Here is a 21,156-nt window from a genome sequence, read left to right on the forward strand (position 1 = left end):
TGCTTCTCCCCCTTGCGCCTGTAAAAATGCGTGCTACAGGGCATTTGTGTTAACATGCACCACTGCACATTAGCATCAACGCAAACATGATGGAAACCTGTGTACCCTGCATTAACCCTAGCTGCGCTGCATTGCAGTACTGCACCACACTGCAACGGCAGCACGGCTAGTGTGAACGAACCCTAATTCAGTGGGTTGAACAAAAAGATTGTATAGAAATGTGATGAACTAAAGATTTTATTACAAAATTGCTTAATTTCAGGGTTTCAGAAGTAATTGGACAAATGAAAAACTGAAAATCAAATGTTCATATCTAATACTTGGATGAAACCCTTTCCTGGTAATGACAGCCTGAAGTCTTGTACTTACGGACATCACCAGGTGCTGGGTTTTCTCCTTTGTAATGCTCTGCCAGGCTGTCACAGTAGGGGTATATATATAAATATCCTGCCATTTCCAGCTTTTAATAAGAAAAACTGTTGCAATGGGCATTTAAAAGTGGCACTTGGTTGTTTTTATAGAGTCCAGTGGATGCAATCTGACATTGATAATGGGCTCTTTCACACTATGTGCACTGCGGCTGTTTTTTGCCAGTAACGGAAGTGCTAGTGGTAACTACTGGTTACCCATGTTTTGCACTGCCCTAGCACCTCCCATACAAGTGTGTCTGGAAGACACAGCAATGTGCAGCTATGTGTGTTACCATAAACAAAGGGCCTGTGTGAAAGATACACAGGTTTCCTATGGAGGAAAGGGGTTGTTCTCTATGGTCAGGGTGTGCCTCTGTCCCATGTCTGAACTTTTTCAGATGATTTTGTTATATATATATTTTTTAGAAGACCAAAAATGTTATAGTAGAGCAAATTTAATCACTTGTTTTTATACTTTACTGTCTTATTTTAGTAAAGAATTTAATAAGAGAATGGTACTGTTAGTTTTAGCCCAATATTAAACATGAGTGGACCAAAGAAAAGGAAAGTGGACAGTCAATGCCGAGTGTTTAAGAGGGAGTGGACAACAAAATATTTTTTCACCAAAGTCCGATCAATGCCGGTATGTCTGATATGCCAGGAAACACTTGCAGTCTTCAAAGAGTACAATCTCAGCCGTCACTTTGCCACAAAGCCTGGCAACTATGCTAGCAAGCAGTCACCTCAAGAACGGGAGGCTACTGCACAGAGGTTGATGGCTAAATTACAGGCTCAGCAAAATGTCTTTCACAGACAAACTGCAATTCAAGAGACAACTACCAAAGCAAGTTTTATGCTATCATTCAAATTAGCAAAAGCTAGCAAACCTCTCTCTGAAGGCGAGTTTTTGAAAGAATGTATGATAGAGACAGAGATCTCTTGTGTCCATAGAGCAAAGGCAAGTTTGAAAAACTCAGCTTATTGTGCAGGACAGTGACTCGTCAAGTGGAACTGATTGATGAAGACTTGGCCAGCAAGTTAAATAGTAAGGCAGAGTTCTTTAAGTTTTATTCACTAGCATTGGATGAAAGTAATGACGTAAAGGACACTGCTCAGCTCTTAATTTTTATCCGAGGGATTAGTGACAATTTTGAAATTACGGAGGAGTTTTTAGCCATGGAGCCACTGAAAGGAAGAACACGGGGAGAGGACTTGTATGACCGGGTGTCTACTGTCATCAAGAAAATGAAGCTACCATGGAGTAAACTTGCTAATGTCACGACAGATGGATCTCCAAATTTAACTGGAAAAAATGTTGGACTGCTAAAAAGAATTCAGGATAAAGTGAAAGAGGAGAACCCTAACCAAGATGTTATTTTTCTTCACTGTATTATTCACCAGGAATCATTGTGCAAGTCTATATTACAACTTAATCATGTTGTTAGTCCAGTCGTAAAGCTTGTTAATTTCATTTGAGCAAAGGGACTTCAGCACCGTCAGTTTATTAAGTTTCTGGAGGAAACTGATGCGGATCACCACGACTTACTTTACCACTCTCGTGTCCGCTGGTTGAGTTTGGGCAAAGTTTTCCAACGAGTGTGGGAGCTCAAAGGAGAGATTGGTGCATTTTTGAAATTAAAGGGGAAGTCTGACGAATTTACTGAGCTGAGTGACAAGAATTGGCTGTGTGACTTTGCACTTGCTGTAGATATATTTTCACATTTGAATGAGCTAAATGTGAAGCTACAGGGAAAAGATCAGTATGTACATGACATGTACACTAATGTGAAAGCCTTTAAATCGAAGCTGATTTTCTTTTCCAGACAAATTTCAGACAAAGTCTTCACTCATTTTGCCACGCTAGCCACACAGAAGGAGACCATCCAAAACGTGAAGAAATACAGCAAATCACTGGATGACCTGCATGCAGAATTCTGTCGTCGGTTTTCTGATGTTGAAAAAATTGACCAGTCACTTCAACTGGTGGCCTGTCCTTTGTCACAAAACCCTGAAACAGCACCAGAAGAGGTGCAACTGGAACTCATCGATCTTCAGTCTGACTTTGTCCTAAAGGAGAAATTCAGCTCTCTTGAACTAAGAGACTTTTATGCTTCACTTAATGAAGCCACTTTTCCAAACATCCGGAGGATGGCACAGAAGATACTGGTGCTGTTTGGGTCAACCTATGTTTGTGAGCAGACATTTAGCGTCATGAACATCAACAAAGCCCCTCACAGATCCAGCTTAACTGACGAACACCTCAGATCTATCCTGAGAATAGCCACAACAAAACTAACTCCAGACTTTGATGCATTAGCTAAAAAAGGAGACCAACAACACTGTTCCCAATGAAGTTGATGTTTTAAAGACCAAAAATCTTTCAACCCAGTCTACATTGCTATCTACATCTACGTCCCGGGCATAATTTGGAACTTGCACTAAAGAAAATGTTTAATTTACTGTTTACACATTTTGTTCTCTTCTATTTGTTTTAGTTTTAAATTATTTTATTATATTTAAGTTTAATTTGAAAGGCTTTTGTACCTTTCCTTTGTTAGGCAATTTTATTTTGCCTTTGCCATCCTCAATATAAGGTATGTTATTGTGCTATGATTCCTCCATTTTTTGAAGTTTCAAATTATAATAATTAGTGTTTACATTCTTCTTGTTAAAATGTTTGAAATGAATAAAACTATTGAAATAAAAAAAAGACCGTACCCTTTTATGTAATGATGTTTACTTTGAATTTATATTAGTTCACACAAACACTCCATCCATGCTTTTGTTCCGGCCCTCCAGTCCAGTTTAAGAACCCATTGTGGCCCTCGAGTCAAAAAGTTTGCCCACCCCTGACCTAGACCCATTGGGGCACTCCAATGCTGGAGTTGCCTATTCCAGAGTCCCTAGGATGTACTTTCACTTAAATAAAGCTTTGTTGCTTGTTGTAATTCCTGACTCTCATGTTAAAATTTTTCCTCCTGGATACAAGAACCTGGTCTTACTGATAACCAATGCTGCTGACAAGTTGGTTATAGTGTTGTTGCGGGTCAGGGCACATACAAGAATCAACCAATGGATGCACAAATAAGTGGAATAACAAATTGATGTTTCTCTCTCTCTCCTCTCTCTCTCCTCTCTCTAAAAATAAATTTAAAAAAATTAAAAAGAGTATGTCTCAAGAGTGGACACCTGATTCCAGTGGGCATCGTGCTGTATCTCATGGCCTCCTCCAGAGGAGTCTGCCTTACATGCTTGCTGGGCCCTTCCTCCCTGACCATGTTGTACAGGGAGGGGTTGCACTTGTAGGGTGGTGGTGAAGCCCTAGGACAGGCACAAGGCAGCCCCAGGAGCCCTTCTGAACAGGGCAGAGGCTAGGCCTGCAGGGGCATCACCGGGCCCCAGCACCTGGACATCCAAACTAGCATACTAAGTAACTAATTAAACAACTGCTCCATGAATTAGAGCAGAATGTATCACTGTGGCCTTTGGGATCATAACCTGGGGTGGGACCTAAGTGTAGATGGCCTGGAGTTGTGCACTGGAGGATTATGGACTACCCTCTTCAGGTTCAGCGGCCCCTAGCCTGTTTAGGAAACATGGGCTTCAACAGAGCAGGCAATGAGGGTAGCCTGATCTGGCAGAGGTACTAGTACTCATGTGTCTGGTGGGTACAGAGAAGTGAGATCCTTCCAGAACCTTGAAGTCTGGCTGGGGGTGGGGGGTAGTCTCCAGGCTAGCCTCTCATAGCACAGGCAGCACCAGTCACAGAGGAGGGGAATTCATTGCCCATTTTCTTGATGAGCAAACCGAGTCCCGGAAGTCACACAGCAAGGTGGGCCAGAAGCACTTGACTAGGGCAGCCAAACCATGCCCAGAAGACATCTCTTTGGCTCCTGTAGATCCCCAACCCTCCCGGACTTGCCTGAAAGTGAGAGAAGAGTCCTCTTTCTTGTGAAGGTGGGCACAGAAGTCACAGTCACATTGGGTCCTCCTCAGATGGCACACCTCAGGCCAGCTCAGGCTCTGTCACCAGCTCCTCTTGTGGTCCTTCCTCAGAGCCCCAGCCCCTACTCTCCATTCTGATGCTTGGCAAGCACCCAATCTCCAAACTTATGCCTCCTGGGGGATTGAGGTAATGACCCCCTTTAGCAAGGAACTCAGGCAGCTTAGCTATGTGTGTGCCACAGTCGCTTAATAATGCAGCAGTGAGTTTCTGGGGAATAAGCTTCAGGGGGTTCAGTCACCTCGCATTTTGCCCCTGGCAAACAGACAGAGCTGTCCTTTGCCCCAGACCTTTCACACAGCACCCATCCTCCTCCCTCTAAGGCGAGCTTCTGCACTCTGGCACCTGAAGACTGGCTGCTCACACCTCAGGGTTCAGCTTGAGAAGCCCCTGTTCTTTGAAGCCTGTCAGACATGCTTCACCCATGGAGACCACCCTGAGCCCCAGATTAGCCACTGGGAGGTAACTACTGTGCAAATAGAGGTCTGTGCTTGGACTTCCTGTGCGCCCAGCGGTGCATTGAGGACCTCACTAACCTAGCCTTGGTTCTCAAGCCCTCCAAGACTGGCCCCCACCCCCTCTAATCCCCTCAACTGGCTGGGGAGAGCCAAGCTGGAGCCCAGCCTTCAAACCTTCTCAGGGTAGGGGTATGTCCCCTCCCACGAACGTGTCCTGGAGGGCATGGCCTATGGCCGGGCAGGTGAGTGCAAGGAGCAAGGGCTGGGCGGACAGGGACCCGCCCCCAAGGCTGCAGCATGCCAGGCTGTACAGCGAAGTGGGCAGCTGGCCCTGCGAGGTCCTGCTGGACTGGGTATACGGGCTTACAGGCGAGGCCAACAGGGTGTGAATAGGGCGCTGGTAGCCTCCAGGTCTGTGGGCAGCAGGGCCATAGCACGCAGCACAGCCAGCTCAGAGTGGTCCCTGCAGCGGGGCCGAGCCGAGATGCGCACATCCTGTTCTGGAAAGTTTGCCGCCACCTACGACCTGGGAGGACTCTAAAACAGCCAGGGAGGGAAGGAGGAGGCCGGTGCCAGGCAGCCCGGGAGCCTTGGGCAGTGCCGACGGGCAAGGCGATTGGGGGGTCGACTCTAGCAGACTCCCGAACGGCGCCTTTCTCCCACAGGTGCCAGTGCAGGGCCATCGGGGTAGCATGCCAGCGTGCACCGCCTGAGGACACCGTCGTCCCCACCACCGCTTCTGGAGCCCCGGCTTGGGCTCTCTCGTTCTGAATGGCCCTGGCGGTCTTAACCGGTGCCGCCTCAGGGTCCCTGGGCACCACGCAGTGCGCCATGCGGAGAGTGGCAGAGGCGGCCTTCAGGCTGAGCTGCAGTGAGCCCACAGCGGGAACTGGTGATGGCTCCCAGCTAATGCTGCCCCCAGGGGAGGAGATGGGTCCGGGGACATCGGCAGGGGGCTGGGGGCGGGGTGGAGACATGCCCTTGCTAATACTACAAGGTGTGAAATTTGAGACTGGACGAAGTCCCGGGGAAAGCCCGCAGACCATGTCCAATGGAACCGTCCAGGAGGACGACTGAGGATCCCGGGTGGCTGGTGTCTAGAACCCGCAGGGGGCTCCAGGGAGGAGGGGACTTGTGGGCAGCGCCCCTACCCCCGCCCCCAGGAGCCGCGGGAGGGCCGGTTGGCTTTAGGGTTTGACGTCAGCTAGCGTCCACCTGCGGAGGGGCCGGAGGCTGGAACAGATTCCCTAGCCCAGAAGCCCTCCACCTTACCTACTGCCTGCGGGGCGAAGCCGAGGATGGAGCAGGAAGCGCGGAGGCCCGGAGGACAGAAGGTTCTCCACCCACCACAATAGGAGGACGTGCCGGCCAGCCACGCCAGGCCCTCAGCGCGCCGCGGGTGTGATTCCGGGGTGAGGGTCACGCAGGTCGCTGGAGAGCTGGAAGTCCTTGAAAGGGCAAAGGGGAAGGGCAGCTCTTGGACAGGCGGTGACTGCGGAGGCTGCGCGAATCGGATCTCTCCAGCTGGACCTTGTGCAGCACCGCCTTCAAGGCGGGTCTTGAGGAGGAGCCAAACACTCGCTGCGAGGACTGGCGGGGCAGTTCACGACTTCTGGCTGTGTGCGGGGCGCTGGAACTCCATATTCCGGAGTGCTTCGCGGGGACTCCACCTCCGAGAATACCTCTCCTGGTCCGTGGCGGGACTCCATCTTCCGGAGCACCCTGCGCCAGTCCGACTTCCACGAGACCGGGATGCTCTGGCCTGTTGCCCACGCCTTGGGCGGCGGTGGCGCGAAGGACAGCCCCGAGGTCACCTTCACTCTGGCCGGTGTCCCTCTGGTTGGCGGAGGTTGCCGGTCGGGTTGGGGGGTCGCGGACCACCTCCCTCTGAGAAAAAGTCGAGGGCGGGTGCCAGGACCCCGGGTCTCCATGAGCACCGAGGGTGTGGGCCTCCCGCCCCTGTGTTCCAAGGTGGAAGCAGCTAGTTGTTTTCAGGTAGCAGATGCAGGCTCAGAGTCTGGAGAGGGGATGCTTTGCCCAGCTGGGGCTGGTCGTGAAATGTCACGTGGGCGGCAGGAGAGGGGCATAAGTTAACTGATTCCCACAGGTAGAAGGTGGCCTTGGCCCAGGCTTTGGAAAGTGGGTGTGGGAATGGCAGACAGAGATGGGTGATACCACTTGGGGAATATCACAGGTGCAGAGACTGGAAAGCCTGTGTGTGTGGCCAGGACACTCAGACCTCGTCAAGGGGTTGTGCTGGGCAGTGACCCAGGTGCTAGCTGGCCTCTGGTAGGCGAATCTGTCAGCTGATTGGTCAGGAGCAGGCTGAAGAATGGGGTACTAGATAGGGAATCTCTGAAGGATATGGGGGCAGAACCAGGTCTGGGACAGCAGGTGGCTGGTGGCTGCGGAGAGCAGCCAGGAGAGGGCTGGGCTGAGGCCGGAAGTGCATACGGGCTGTCTGTGGAAAGCCAAAACTTAGGGAGCAGATGATTCAAAAAGGCCACACCTGGAGGAGTTGGTGGAGCCTGTCTTTAATAATTTTTTTATCTTTCAATTACAGTTGGTGTACAATATTATATTAGTTTTAAGTGTACAGCCTAATGATTAGACATTTATATAACTTATGAAGAGATTACTCCATACGTCTAGCACCCACCTGGCACCATACATTGTTATTACAATGTTTATCTGCTATATTCCCTGAACTGTACTTTACATCCTGGTGACTATGCTGTAACTACCAATTTGTACTTCTTAATCCCTTACCTTTTCACCCAACCCCTCCCAAACTCCCCTCCCATCTGGCAACTGTCAAAATGTTGGTGAGGCTTATCTTGTGGCCAGACACAGGGCCTTGTTGTTTTTTCAATTTGTTTTGAAAAGCTTTGAAACTTGATAGACATAATATCTATTGCAACACAACAGATTATCCTAAAATGTAGTGACTCAACCAATAGTAAATGTTTACTATCAATTTTGCAATCTCGAACCTGCAGTGCAGCCCTTTACCATCTACTTCATTCATTTCAGCATACAAATTGGCCCTGGTCTGGCCCGCCATGGGCCAGGCATTGGCTCCCATGTTGTTGTGACATGCCCTCATCCTTCTTTGCTTACTATCTGGCATGTGATATCCCAGCCAGGGTGGACCATGCTCAGTTCTGCTCCTCAACGGGAGTGGGGTGAGGGAGTGGGAAGGGCCAGTGGTTAGCTCCATGTTGGGTGACAACAGATCCTTGTATTTATTTTTGCTTTTATAGGTTTTGCTAGTTTTTTATTGTGTACATGTATAAAATTAAAGTGGCAAGTTAAAAATGTTTTTCCCTCCCCTATGGTATCACTGCTGTGGGCAAGGGCTGAGCGGAGCCAGCTGTGGGTAACAGTTGGGGAGAAGCTATCTTGAAAATAACATTGTACCCACTTCAACGTGGGTGTTTTGTTCAGAATAAGGAAGAAAAGGGAGGTGGGTACTGTAAGAACCTTCTACATCTGGGGTGACCCTTAGCTCCATCCTATTCAAATGATGGTCCTGTTGGGAGCCAGCTGGAGCAGAGGGCCTCCTCAGTCAAAGATCGTGAGTGGTTCTAGCCCATGTCCCCTTTGGGACCCAGGACAGTCACAGGCCCAATGACTAAGCTTCTTACATTTGGGACACGGTGTTTTTTGCTTCACCTTACAGTCTCACTTCCAATAGCCAGGCTTTCCACAGGGATGGCAGTTTCCAATGGGCACCTTTGGGTTTCCCGCCTTCTGAAAAGGCTGGGTCTGAAATGCAGCAAGGAGCTGAGCCTGCCTTTTGTCTGTGCTTTTCTTTTTTCTTCTTCCTTTCCTCCTCTATTTCTCTATTAAAGTAACTAAGGATGCTGCCTTTAGGATCTCAGTCACTAGTGTTCCTGGGCCTAAGGCTGGTTTTTATAATTTGTGCCAGATGTCTGGGACTGTCTGAGTTAGGAAGTGATCCTTTAATATTAGATGTCCCTCAGGTGAGTTGGGATGTAGGTTAGTGTGTTTAAGAAGAACCTCTTTTTTAATCTTTCTAAAAATGGAAAAGGATTTTCTTGGGGCCCTTGATCAGTGTGGTTAATAGTTTATTAAAACTTATGGATTTTCTTTTCATTCCTTCCATTAAGCAATGTAGAAAGTGATCTCTAAGACCCCTGTCTCATTGGTTGTTATAATCCTAATGGGGGTCCACATTTGGCACTGCAATAGTTCCTACAGGGTATATTTGGGACTGAGTTAGGTGGGCGTCATCCCCAAATCTTTGAACTGCTTCAGTTATTTCAGTTCCTTGCTCTGGTAAGAGAGATTGATCCCAACACCTCCTGCCACTGTTGACTCCTACAGGGTCCTTCCTTAGGCTCACCTGGAAGCCCAGCACCTCAGCCTGGGCCTTTCTCGGGACTTGGGTGATCTCCTTGTAGGCCCTGGACATACAGAGGGGAGGGGAGGCTTCACCTTCCTCCCTCCCCCAGTGGCCCACAGTGCCCGCATATTCACACCCACAGTTTCTCCTTTGTGTGGGCCTTCAGCTCCTGGTACCTCTGGCCTTCCTTCTGGATCCCGTTGATGCAATCCTCAACACACTTCTTCAGGCATACTTCTTTCTTTATGGAGTGAGGGGGCATTACTGCTGACAGCTTATTACTGTGGAGATGGGCCCCAGGATCAAGTGTGAAGAGATCCCTGTTGAGGCTCTCTGGGATGTTCATAAAGCAACAGCTCGGGCGAGGAAGGCAACAGGGAAGTAGCAGTTTCCATTTGTCTTTTGGAGAAAACTCCACACATAACCCAGGCCTCACCATTCTTGGATACCAGGCCTGACCCCTAATCTCTCTGGCTGCTGTTGCCTTCTATAGGCCTTTTGCCCATCCCCTCAGCCTGCCTGGCACCAGAGCTATCCCTTGCCTGTCAGCCCTGTGTGTGGCCCAGACTCCTGCACGACCCCACCCAGGGTGGTCTGTGAGGTTGAACTGTGTGGGCCTAGGCCCTCCTCCAGAAAGCAGCTGCTAGCTCTTCTGTCACTACTGTCACCGGGGTATCCCCTGGCCTGTATGATCCTGCCTCCAGGCTGTGCCCTATAGTTCCTCTGCTCACATGCCCTGCCCTCTCCAGGCAGACAGCACCCTCACTCTCACCCTGGGCCCATCAGTAGGACTGGCCTCACAGCCTTGGCACAGGGCAAAACTCAGCCAGGTGCCAAGTTTAAGGGATAAGAGCACACTGGGGAGGGCAGCCTACAGCTCAATGGGCTTGGGTTAAACCATGAAAGGTGGGTACACAAGGTAGCCCAGATTGGTCACTAACTGCTGCCCATTAGGACCTGCTGCAGGAGGATGGGCACTGCCTTCAGTCACCTCCTGCTTCTCAAACCACTTGAAGAGATGAGAGTATGACTTCCATGGAGCTCAGATCCACAGTCGGTTGTTTTTTTTCTTTTCAGAACCTTCTTGATCTTGGTTTTGGCAAGGTCCTGTTATTTCTGAGCTTTCTCTTGAAAGACTCCATGCTGGTGCCACTGGTGACCAAGAAAAGGAGGCAGGAGACAGCGTGATGGAGGAAAGGTGGGCAGCGTCAGCCGTAGCAAGCCAAGGCCCAGTTAGAGCAGTGGTCGGCAAACTCATTAGTCAACAGAGCCAAATATCAACAGTACAACGATTGAAATTTCTTTTGAGAGCCAAATTTTTTTGACTTAAACTTCTTCTAACGCCATTTCTTCAAAATAGACTTGCCCAGGCCGGGGTATTTTGTGGAAGAGCCACACTCAAGGGGTCAAAGAGCCGCATGTGGCTCGCGAGCCGCAGTTTGCCAACCACAGAGTTAGAGGAAGGTGACAAGGCCCCTCCCCACAGTGCTCTCTCAGAGCAGGACCTGGGAGCACAAGTGCCCAGAATATAACCATTTCCACAATACCAGGTCCACTGGAACCCAGAGCCCAAAAGCAGAGCCTGCAGTGACACCTGTCCCCACACTTAGGGGCCTCTGGAGCCTGAATCTGTTTCCTGGGTAGAGGCAAGGTGCTCCCACCCTCCAGCCCCAGCCTGGACACATCCAGGGCCTGGTACCCACAGAGGCCAAAGCCGGACACGCAGCCATGGGAGGAATCCTATCTGTCCGCTGCTAGCTCAGGTTCTGGCCAATTTGGGGGCCAATGAGCTTCAGCCGTGCAACCTGAACCAGTTTCCCTGACTCCAGCTGCTTCCACACTGGTCTTGGTTGCTCTACCGCTAGGAGCTATGGCTGCCTACGTGGGAGCTGCTGTTAGGAAGAGGAGCCCATGGCCCCCATAGGCCCCCGCTTACCCATGGCCTGGTACATGAAGAAGCTCTTCTTCATGAAGAAGCCCTTGTACCTGCCCATGAACTTGCTGTGGGAGGAGCAGATGTGTGTGAGCACTGTGGATGAGTGCTGTGGTAGATCACCGTAGTGGGCCACCCCCAACCCCATCCCATCTAGCCCTGCGGGTGCTCCCAGGAAGTCCAGGTCCACCAGCTTGGTCTCAGGCAGGCTCCCAAAGAAGGTGCTTTGGGGCCCTGCATACTGAAACCAGAATAGAGGTACATGTGCCCCATTTTCCTCCAGAACAGGGTCTGCCCAGGCTTTCCCCACAGGACCAGAGCGAACATTTCAGGAATTGTGGGCCACATGGCCTGTTGTGTCTGGCAACCCTGCTGTTCTAGTGCAAAAATAGCCAGGCAGACATGTACAGAAAAGCGTCACTGTGCCCAAAGAGCTTATGTAAAGGAGAAGGCAGTGGTTCAGCTGACCCTCACCTATTCTGGTTCAGATCTCTGACTTTTCAAAGTCACACATGGGGTGTCAGAATGAGGCAGGTTAGTAAAAAGCTAGGAAAATTCCTTGTCAAGTGGGGAAACTGAGACAGCCAAGCAATTTACAGTCAGAGACAGAAATTCACCTCCCTAGAGATAACAACTAGGCTTCAGTTGTATTTCAGTTCCAAAAGACACCAGGGTTGACTTCAGGACCAGCTGCATTAATGAATTCTGCCCTGGTACTGACCAATCAGTGGAGACCACAATCCTGAAAAGACCCTCCTGGAAAGCTGATGAATATTCTATTGAGACCCTCCCCTCAGACCTCTAAAAACTTTTGGTATAGAGAACTCAGTGCACTCCCAACCCCAGGAGTATATCTGTGCCTTTACCCTCCTCTTCTTTCTTTTCTTCCCCCACAGGCATGCACCTCCTAAACTCTAAGGGACCTCATGAGGCTTGCAACGAGGACAGCAATGAGCAGTCCCAGGCAAACCCCCTGAACCTGTCCCCAAGGCCCCCTTTTCTATGATTTAGTGAGCCAAAGCAGACCAGCCTAGGCTCATTTCCCCAGCCCTTTCTTGATCCACTGTCCCCAGCTTTTATAAATGTCCTCTAAAATTCACCTGGACTCATGCGAAATTTTTCCTGCACAAAGTCGAGAACCCACACACTACTGGCTGGCCCTAGGCAGACCTGCTCAGACCAGATCTCCCCTTTCCAGTAACATTCTCAGAGCCTGCTATTCAAAAGCCCAGTCATAATTGCCCCCTCACTTAGTCTAGAACGCCATTACAGAGGGTCGGTGTACCCGCTGGTCTTGGGCTGCAGGTGCATGGTCTCTGAGGACTGTCCTTCAGGAGCCAGTCGGACTTGAGGTATAAGGACTGCTTCTTGGGGCTGACTCCTTAAACTGAAGGGGCAAGGCACATCAGTAGGGGCCCTGTAGTCCCTGACAGACAACAACCCAGAGCATGATGTGACCAAGGGGCCCAGGGAGATCACTGCACAGTGAGATGACTCCTGGGCAAGACCAACCCCAGCACAGAGCAGTGTGCTCTTGAGTTCGCTCTGATGACCCCAGATATGACTCTCCAGAGACTGCGGGATCTGGCTAAGAAAAGCAGCTGCAGGGAGAAACCCAAACAGCCATGGTGCTGCCAGTCCAGGCTGCCTAGGTGTGACAACTGATCTAGGGAAAGTTCCTCCTTGAGACACACCCTCAGGAAAGGCTGAGACAGGTGCAGGTACTCACCAGGGAGTTCTCAAACTGCTCCAGGTAGTCCACATTGTCCCCCATACCTAGAACTAAGAGGAGCACATCAGTTCTGCTGCTGCCAGCACCCCACATGCAGTGGACTGCTTCCTTGTTAAAGGCCAGCCCAGCAGCTTTCTCATCACATGGGGGGCATCCCCAAAGCCCCCAGCACTCAGACCATGCCCAAAGTAAGCTATGATCACCTCCCCCACACACTGTCCATCTTGGACCTGGGAACAGATTGTTTTGTGGGTCAGTGATGTGCAGAATGGGTGTCGAGAAGCAACCCACAGGGGTGACAACCAAAAGTGTCCCCTGGGGACTAAATCATCCTGGTCGACAACCACTATTTAAATCTACCCCAGATAAGTCCTTTAGTTTCTGATAATATAAGCTTTGCTTAAAAAATCTAAGGGAGCCTCGTATCATATATAAAAATTAACCCAAACTGAGTCAAAGACCTAAATATAAGAGCTAAAACTATAAAATTCCTAGAAGAAAACATACAGGTAAATCTTCATGACTTTGGCTTTGGCAATGATTTCTTAGACTGGAAACCAAAATCCCAAACAATGAAAGAAAAAATATAAATGGACTTAAAAGTTAACATTTGTGCTTCCAAGGACACCGTCAACAAGGTGGAAAGACAACCCATAGAATGAGAAAATTCTGGCAAATCATGTATCTGATCAGGGATTCTTCTCTAGAATGCATAAGAAAATAATCACAAAAAGACCAATAAACATGGGCAAAGGATTTGAACAGATGTTTCTCCAGAGAAGACATATGAAAGGCCAGCAAGTACATGAAAGGCACTCAATATCACCGTCTCCAGGGAACGCAAAGCAAAGCATACAGATTGTGCTGCACACCCACTGGGACTGGGAGAACCAAGAAGTCAGAGCAAGTGTTGGTGAGGATGTGGAGAAGCGAGGCCCACCCTGCTCCTGGGGATGAGATGGTGCTGACCCTGTGGGAAAATCCAGTCCCTCAGGAAGTTAGAGTTATGTGTGAGCTGGTACTTACACTCAAAAGACAGAGAAAATGTATGCCCACACACCCATGTGTGCACGCATGTTCACGTAACTGGAAATGGAACCACACAGAAGCCCACTGACTGGGGAGCAAATAACAAGCTGCTCTGTCTACACATAGGTCATTCACACTACAACATGGGCCAACCTGACAACATGCTCATGGAGAGAAGCCAGACTCAAAACCCACAACAGGTGGCTCAGAGTCCCTGAGAGTGGCGGGCCTGCCCTAGCTGAATCTCTCCATGGCTCCTGGTGCATCTGTATGAGGACATGTGCTTGTCCTGCCAGATGAGCCCACCCCCCCCATTACCCATCTTCTCTAAGCTTGTAGTTTTTCAAGTAACCTGAACAGAAACCCTGTCGAGCATCCTCATGTCTTTTAAAGCAGTTCAGTCATGTGTTCTCACTGAACGCACCTTCAGTCAGCAACCACCACACCTCTCTGTACAGAAGTGCCAACTTAACCATATGTGCACCAGGTGGAAGGTTTCAGTTCTTCATCTCATCCCCGTGGGGTTAAGGTTCCAACATTGTTTCTCTGATGACCACCGAGGCTCTGGTGTCCATGTACTTGTAACTGTCACAGCCTGTTCATACCTTTGCATATTGTTATAAGCGAGGCTACAATTTCCATTTCCAGAGTCTTTCACATCAAAGGAATCTCCTGGAAATGCCCCATCTTTGATAAACCAGTTTTTGCATGAGTGCCTCACTTAGAGTCAGGGAACTGAGCTGCCAATAGAAAGATCACTTGCAAATGCCACTCTACACATGCACGCATGGGAAATGTTTCAGGCAAACAGACAGCAGGGACAACGAACCTTCAAATGCCACTCTACACATGCACGCATGGGAAATGTTTCAGGCAAACGGACAGCAGGGACAACGTACCCTCAGTTGGGTCTCAGAAGTGTTCCCCACTCAGGTCAGAGGTATGCTCTGGCCCCTGAAGAGCAGGGGGTGCTGGGTCACCTGATGAGGTTCACTGCCTGGACTACTGGGGGGAGCCGCTGGCTTTGGGGAAGTTATGGTTACATCGTGGACGGAAAGATGATGGTCACTTGGGTGGTTCAGTTTGAGCAAAGTCCAGGGTCCTCTGCCTCACCCAGTCTCATCAAGATAAGGGGTGTAGGGGTAAGATGGGGGGCAGCAGTGTGTCCTACCTTGTCACCAATGGCCTCCCTTTGCTTTATTATGATATGCAAATGGAGACGACAGTGCAAATACGTGCTCACACTCAGACACATATACACCATACCTCTCCCACCGTTCCCGAGGCCCCCAGTGTGGTCTGCATCACAGGTATGCCATCTGCTGAGTCTGGAGGCAACTACCTAAAGAGATGGGGTCAACAGGGCACTGAGCTGCCACCTGCCCTCACCTAGAAAGCCAGGCACCAAGGCTAAGATGGGTGGCCGTCGAAACCCATCCACCCTCACCTGCGAGAGAATCAGAGCCTCAAAAGAGGATTTGGAAGCAGACAGAACTCTGAGGGCTTTTCAACTCAGTGGCAGCAACCCCAAGGTTCATTCATTCTTTTTACCAGAAAACTGGTTGAGAAACTGAGTGGGCGGAAAGGCAGCCTCACTGGGCAGTGCTAGGACTGGGGGTACAGGTGGGGATGGTCATGGGCTTTGCATGTAAGTTTGAGTACTGGGCACTGGATAAGCTGTTTTTGTGACCCAACATTTGGTGGCCACTAAGCAGCTGTCCCCAAAGGAGTGAGCAGCATGAGGAGGCGTGCACACTGGGAATTGAGCCTAGGAACCACATGCACAAGTGCTAACAGCCCTCGGTGCGTTGGAAACTATAGGAAGTTTTCTTCTCTAGGTATCTTTTCATGGAGGGGACCTAACAGGACATGGCTCTTCTCTTTTCCTGCTATTTCACACTAGCCCCCTCCCCTGAGGCCCCTTATCAAGGGCATGTAAGTGGCATTTTTGGTCCCAGGTCCTCCCACGCACACCACAGAGCAGCTACCTAACACTGGCTAGGAGGTGAGTGCCCTGTGGCCCCAGCCTGCCGGCCTGCTCTGGGGGCATTCTGGGGGGCAGGCCTCTCCACTGCCTCCAAACAGGTTGAAGTGTGGGTCATCCAACTTGTCCCAGTCAGGTCATAAAGACCCCTGGAGAGGAGGGACCCAACAGAGGTGATAGACAATAAAACACAATTGTCCTGCCAAGTACTCAGAGATGTTATAAAGTGCAGCATATAAAAAACACCAACACTTACTTCTCTTTTGGGGTCCAGATTTGATGAGAATTTTCTAATACAACTAAAGGCCTAGTGCCATGTACCAGTGGGGTCCCTTGGCCTGGCCTGCAGGGATCGGGTCAAAACCAGCTCTCCGACATCCCCTGAGGGGTCCCGGATTGCAAGAGGGTGCAGGCCAGGCTGAGAGACCCCACTGATGCACGATTGGGGTGGGGAGGGATCATGGGAGGCTCCAGGACATGTCCGGCCCATCTCGCCCAGTCCCGATCAGCCAGACCCCAGCAGCAAGCTAACCTACCTGTCATAGAATTTTCCCCCTGGTGTTCAGTGCGTGTCATAGCGACTGGTCGAATGGTCGGAGGGATAATTATGGCTTTTATATATATAGATGGGTCACCCAGAGCAAAACAAGCCTTGAGTTTGTTGCTCATGCTAGGACTTAAAATCCTGTGCATCTGTGCATTCCACAGATATGTCTGAAAAGCCGCCACCTCCCATGATGGAGAGCTGGAAGGGTCTTCAGTGAGGAGGAAGAACCGGGAACTCAAATTCTGTGGGTAAAAGTCAGGAGACAAATAAGTGCTGGCCTGGGAGGAAATTGGGGGTGGGGGGAGAAAGCCCTGTCCCCCCACAGGCCTCGGCTAGAGGAGGCCAAGTCAGCAGAGAACAGGAAGGCACAGGGCTGGAAAGTGGGGACTAGAGAAGGCAGCAGGAGGGCTGAGGGCCAGAGGAGCTGAAAAAAGAAAGAAGCAGCTAGGGGCAGGACTACTAGGCATGGTGGGGAGTCCAGGAGCTTCTAAATCTGGGCCTGGAATGTCAGAAACACACCAGGGTTCTCCAGTCAGGCCCAGGAGGTTCCAGAGCAGCCCACTCTTCTTTCCCACAGTCCTTGTGATGGTCACCAATGTGACGTTTCCAATCTAGGAGCCACCAGAGCACTGGGCATTGACCTGGGGGGTTGAGGGGCACCATGGGTACCTGTTGGTGGGGGGGGTAGGGGGGCTGGGGACTGTGGCTGGGGCAAGAGGAACAAAGGCAGCCTGGAAAGAAAGATCTGGGTGGGAAATGAGTGGCACAAGATGTCTTGGAGGGCATGGGTGTGGGCCAGAGGGGAGTGGGCAGTGGGCACTCCTGCAGTGGCAGGAACAGGCCTCAGGCCTAGCTTGGCCAGCAAGCCACCAGGCTTGCTACATAAACAGGAAAGATAAGTCAATGGAGACTCTTAGGTTTTTGGCCTGAGCAACTGGGTAAAACAGAGCAGGGGCCTCTTTCTGGCAGTCCCCTGCCCAGGGAGGTGACAGCACAGCTCTGGTGGCTGCTGTCAGGTTCAGGTTAGTTTCTGATGGGTTCACAAAGAAATGTAACTGTTAGAACATGTAATCTTGGCTACTCTAACATATTTCAATTAATATACCTACTGGTTTCTGGGAGCAAAAGCAACAGAATTACTGAATAAGGTTTGCAGGGAAATGCCTGTAGAGAAGTCTGTTCACCTAAGGATTATAGGAAACTGAAATGGGATTTGGAGGGAGAAAAAAAAAAGAAACAGAAGCAAGCATAAGTCTGCTCTGAGGACTATGAGAAGGCATTTTCCCTTTTCCTTATTAATAGTTTAGGAGAAATTAAAATTACAATTAAAAAGGGAAATGACTAAGGCCCTTGAACTACTGGGGCTACTTTATCTGTTCTTAACTACACCTAACTAAGCTGGAGTAAAGCTTCTGTGCAAATGGTAGGGAGATCTAATTATACCAATTGGGAAAATAATGATTTTAAAGAAACCTCCCTCCACAGGAAGAACTAAGCATTCATTGCAGGACGTTCTAATGCAACTTTAGGCTTTTTCCAGTCAACAATATTCTTAGTGCATAAGCTGGAATTAGACCCAATATACAAGATTACTTTTAAAGGAGGGCTTATAATTCCATGTACGAGCCTCTGTAAGTCTCCTATCCTTCTGGTAAAGAAGCCAAATGGGGGAAAAAAAAGGAGAAACAAAATGGAAAAGGATGGAAATTTGTACAATATCTCAAAGCTATAGAAAAGATAGTTATTTCCAGACATCCTGTGGTTCCAAATCCACATACTTTATTATCAGCCATTGCTGTGACTGCCAATACTTTTTCAGTAATAGATTTATGTAGTGCCTTTTCAGCATTCACATAGAAAAAGACAGTCAATACCTCTGTTTTTACCTGGGAAGATTACAAGTTTACTTGGACAGTAATGCCCCAGGGATATGCAGAGAGTTCCACTTATTGTCTTAGATACTAAAAGCTGATTTAAATGATGTTAAATTTGCTAGATAGTCCCCTCTATTCCAATATGTGGATAATTTAGTTTTACTTATTACAACAGCTAGCTATGAAGAGACACGAACATCAAAGGATAAGCCCTAGCCAATTTGGCTCAATGGAGAGTGTCAGCCCGTGGATTGAAAGGTCCCAGGTTCAATTCCAGTCAAGGGCACATGCCAGGCAGACTTGATCCCCAGTAGGGGGCGTGCAAGAGGTAGCCGATCAATGATTCTATCTCATCTTTTTCTCTTCCAGAAACAAGACAGCAGCTTCGAGGATTCCTGGGTTTGACTGAATACTTTCACAATTGGGTTTCAAATTTGTTATTAATGACCCAGCCTCTATATGTCTTATTAAAATCAAATTGACCCAAACCAATTCAATGGAACTCAGAAGGAAATCAAGTTATAAAATCTCTAAGAATTATCTAACGTTTCTACTCTGGAACACCTTAATTATAGAAATTTTAACTAAAAAATATAGATAATCATAGATCTATGGGCTATTATAAACCACAGCTAGACTTACTAGCCAAAAGGCCCCCTCCCTGCATGATAGCCATTCTATGGACATGTTATGCAAACAAACAAACAAAGATAGTTATGGGTTCCCCCTTCGCTTATCTTCCTCATTCTGTTAAATGTCCACTGAATTCTCATCACATTCAACACTTCTGTCAGCTGAATGACTCTTGCTTTCTACTCCAAATTTCACTTAAACTCAATGTAACAGTCTTACCACAACAACTTTGCTACTTTCTTTGTAGGATAAAGTCATTCATGGTTGCATTATTTTGCTTATTGACCACCTTCTTATTCCTAGGAATGGTTTATAGGAAACTCCTTAATAATGCAGACTTAATTTGGCAGAAAGGTTACCAAGCTGAAAATAAAATAACTTCCATGCTGGGCACAATTACCTGAATAAATCCTAACCAACAAGCCTATTTATTCTAACTTGGGCTTGTCAATTGGCCAAAGATCAAATAGCCAATATTTACACTGACAGTAGCTATGCCTTTGGTGTAGCTCATAACTTTAGAGTGTTATGAAAGAAGGAAGGCTTTTTAATTTTCTTAGGCAGCTCATAAAGAATGGAAAATAGGTTGCAGACTTATTAGATGTCATACAGAAATGAAAACAACTGGCAATTATCAAAATTCAAAGGATTAAAAATGGCAGCAGAGTAAGTGGATGCTGCACAGAAATGCTCCCAGGACAGAACTGGAATTAGAACTAAAATACAGAAAAACTTCCTGAATAATCAATGGAAGACTCACTGGAGAGAAACCCAATAACTGAGGACAGAAAGTGGAGACTTCATAGAGACTGATAGGAGGGGCAGAGATGCAAAAGGGCTGCCTGGGCTCCCACAGACAGCAATTAAAGTTCCAGAAAGATATCTCAGACATGGGGCCTGCCACTGAGAACTTTGGGGTCTACTCCCTAAACAGGGCCCCGCAGCAGAGAGCACCAGAACTGAAAAAGCTATCCATAAAACATCTGGCTGTAAAAAGCAATGGGATTGCTGTCTGCCAGGGAGAGACAGCTGGAAATTTAGGCACCCTCATGAAGTGCCAACACACAAAATACCCTGTGGTGCCACTCAACTTGTGCTCTGGCAGAAGGAGGTCAGAGTGGACTGGAGCTGTGTGAGCAGAAGCCAGGATCCAGGGCTCTGGAGTTAGAGCTCAGAAAGGAATCACCTCATTTCCTGAGCTGAGTCATTCCCTCACACTGTAGAGGTCATCTTTCTCATGCAGATATTTACTATACAGTGGGCTTTGCCTGAGGAAAAAACAGGTGACCCAACCTATTGGAAAACACCTTGCCCCAGTGCAGAGTATCTGAGACCCATTAAGAGACTGAGAATAACAAGTAGCCACAGGCAGAAGAAATTGCCTCATCCCATTGAATAAAACTTGTGCCAAACCTGTAGAAAATTTCCTGAGGGCAATTCAAGATGGAATCCTATCAGTCTGGAGGTAGAGGTGATCTCTGAAGGCTTTGAGTTTTTGCCTGATTTAATTAGTCTGAAAAGCATTTGACACTGTCCTACACTAGAGATTGAGAGGTGTAGTATATATACTTAATACATAGTTACAAACACAAACAGGAAGCCAAAATGAGGAGGCAAAGAAACAACCCCCAAATGAAAGAACAAGAGAATTCTCCAGAAGAAGAGATAACTAAAATGGAGATGAAAAATGTATCTGATATAGAGTTCAGAATAATGATGGTAAAGTTGCTAAACAGCATGAAAAAATACATAGTAACTATGAAAACAAATATAAAGAATGACATAGCACAAGTAAAGAACACATTGGAAGGAATACACAACATATTAGGGGAAGCTGAGGATTGAATAAGTGAATTAGAAGACAGGGTTGAAAAAATAAATCACAGCACCAAAAAGAAAAAACAATTAAAAAAACAGAAGGATAGCTTAAGGGAGTTGTGGGACAATGTGAAACATAACAATATTCAAATAGCAAGTGTGCCATAAGAGGCAAAAAGGGATAGAGAACATGTTTGAAGAAATAATGGCAGAAAATTTCCCTAACCTGGTAAAGTAAAAAGTCACACAAGTTCAGGAGGCACAGAGAATTCCAAGCAAGAAGAACCTAAAGAGTCCTATGCCCAGAAACATCATAATTAAAATGCCAAAAATTAAAGACAAAGAGAGAATCTTAAAGGCAGCAAG

At 48.2% G+C, this 21,156-nt stretch overlaps 1 protein-coding gene and 1 long non-coding RNA gene across 2 annotated transcripts in view; one reads left to right on the plus strand and one right to left on the minus strand.

Annotated features, from left to right (window-relative positions):
- Positions 1–6,274, minus strand: part of PHKA1 (phosphorylase kinase regulatory subunit alpha 1) — a 349,029-nt gene extending 342,755 nt beyond the window's left edge. The window contains exon 1 of the mRNA XM_080653241.1: positions 6,144–6,274. The gene's annotated coding sequence lies outside the window, so the exon portion shown is untranslated. The remainder of the gene's footprint in view (positions 1–6,143) is intronic.
- Positions 6,275–6,297: 23 nt separating this feature from the next.
- LOC308240359 lies at positions 6,298–12,271 on the plus strand. Its single transcript, XR_013959791.1, has 3 exons — positions 6,298–6,866; positions 10,318–10,438; positions 12,070–12,271. It is a non-coding gene; the product is annotated as an uncharacterized lncRNA (long non-coding RNA).
- Positions 12,272–21,156: the final 8,885 nt, after the last annotated feature.

The sequence above is a fragment of the Plecotus auritus genome, assembly GCF_963455305.1.
Source record: "Plecotus auritus genome assembly, chromosome: X".
Classification (NCBI taxonomy): domain Eukaryota; kingdom Metazoa; phylum Chordata; class Mammalia; order Chiroptera; family Vespertilionidae; genus Plecotus; species Plecotus auritus.